General features: G+C 43.3%; 1 non-coding gene across 1 annotated transcript; it reads left to right on the forward strand.

The window, feature by feature from the left end:
* The first annotated feature begins 1,567 nt into the window (after positions 1–1,567).
* LOC148578341 (small nucleolar RNA R71) lies at positions 1,568–1,674 on the forward strand. Its single transcript, XR_015904206.1, has one exon. It is a non-coding gene; the product is annotated as a small nucleolar RNA R71 (small nucleolar RNA).
* The last annotated feature ends 379 nt before the right edge of the window (positions 1,675–2,053 follow it).

Consider the following 2,053-nt stretch of genomic DNA (forward strand, 5'->3'; position numbering starts at 1 on the left):
TCACCCTTTTGGACATCGATGACAGCTCCGGCAGTAGCTAAGAACAGTCTGCCCAAGATGATAGAAGCCTTAGCTCCTTCCTTCATGTCCAACTACAAAATCTGCTGGAAAGATAAAGTCTCCTACCTTCACTAGCAAGTCTTCCACTATGCCGTAAGAAAACTTGAATGATCGGTCTGCCAGTTGTAAGGCCATTTTTGTTGGTTTGGCCTCCTCAATCCTCATTTTTCTCATCATAGCTACAGACATCAGATTTATGCTGGCTCCTAAATCACATAAAGCCTTTTCCACTGTTATTTCTCCTATAATACAAGGAATTTGGAAGCTCCCAGGATCTTTCAATTTCTGGGGTAATTTATGCTGGATGATGGCACTACATTCTTCAGTCAGTATCACAGTATCGTTGTTCTTCCAACTTCTCTTCTTGGTCATCAACTCCTTCAAGAACTTGGCATAGAGCGGCATTTGCTCTATTGTTTCAGCAAAGGGTATGTTAATCTGTAATTTCTTGAAGATTTCTAAAAATCTGGAGAACTGGATGTCATCCCCCTTCTTCTTCAGTTGTTGAGGATATGGGACTTTCGGAACATATGGCTTCAGCTCTCATTCCTTTTGATGTGAGTTGGAGGTGGGGACTTGAACTTCATCTTGTTTCTCCTTCTTTCCAACTGAATCTTTCTCTTGTGGTTGCTTGGAAGTCTCATTCAATTCCTTTCCACTTCTGAGGGTGATAGCTTGACACTCCTCCCTTGGCCTTGACTCAATGTTGCTGCAAAGGTCATGGCCAGCAGCTTGCTGGAATAGGTAGCCAATTTGTATCTCAAGTTTCTTGATGGCAGCATCTTGATTTTGCAGGTTCGATCGCACTTCCACTTGGAACATCTTACTATCTTGGATTTCCTTGCATATGCCTTCAAGTAGGGTCTCAATCCTGGAGAGTCTATCTTCAGATGATGGTGAGTTGAGATTGGAGGGGTGAGAAGGGCCATTTTGACTTTGGTATGGATGTTGAGGTGTGTTGTTAGGTGGGTGCTGATATGATCTCTGTGTGGAATGTTGGTGAGTTGCATTGTTGCTGGGGTTGTGGCGTCTCTGATCTTGGCCTTGATCTTGTTGATTTTCCCACCTAAAGTTTGGGTGGTTCCTCCAACCAGGATTATATGTTTTGGAGTATGGGTCATGGTGCTGCTTGGGTGAAGTTCCAATGTAGTTGGCTTGTTTCTGATCACCCTCTGCCTCTTCATTCACTCCTTCTTGAGTTACTGCTGAAGTGGTGATTGCTGCTACTTGATTCCTCTCTATCTTCTTGGTGAGGTCAGCTAATTGCTTGGTAATCATCTTGTTTTGAGCTAGCAGTGCATCCATGTTATTCAGCTCCATCACTCCTCTAGTGTTGCCTCTTTCAGAAGCATAGAAATAGTCATTCTCAGCTACAGTCTCAATGACATCTATGGCTTCTTCAATGGTCTTCTTCTTGTTCAGAGATCCCCCGGATGAGTGGTCTACTGCCTTCTTTGATTCATATGAAAGACCTTTATAGAAAATGTGCAACTGCACCCATTCATTAAACATATCTGGCGGGCATCTTCTTGTCAGGTCCTTAAACCTTTCCTATGCTTCATATAGAGTCTCACCATCTTGCTGCCTAAAGGTTTGTACCTCAGCTCTCAACCTGTTGATCCGTTGAGGAGGATAGAATCTTGCCAAGAATTTATTCACCACATCTTCGCAGGTTGCTAAACTCTCCTTTGGAAAGGATTCCAGCCATTTAGATGTTTTGTCCTTGAGTGAGAAAGGGAACAGAAGTAGTCTATAAGTGTCAGGATGAACACCATTAAACTTCACTGTATCGCATATCCTCAGGAAGGTGGTTAGATATTGATTGGGGTCTTCTTGGACACATCCTCCGAATGAACAATTGTTCTGAACAAGGGTGATGAGTTGTGGCTTTACTTCAAAGTTGTTGGCATGTATGGTTGGCCTTTGGATGCTACTCCCACAGTTTCCTGGGTTTGGGTTGATGTAAGAACCCAGAACTCTTCTCTCTTGCCCA

Source organism: Arachis ipaensis, chromosome B1, assembly GCF_059453495.1.
Source record: "Arachis ipaensis isolate K30076 ecotype BB chromosome B1, ASM5945349v1, whole genome shotgun sequence".
NCBI lineage: Eukaryota > Viridiplantae > Streptophyta > Magnoliopsida > Fabales > Fabaceae > Arachis > Arachis ipaensis.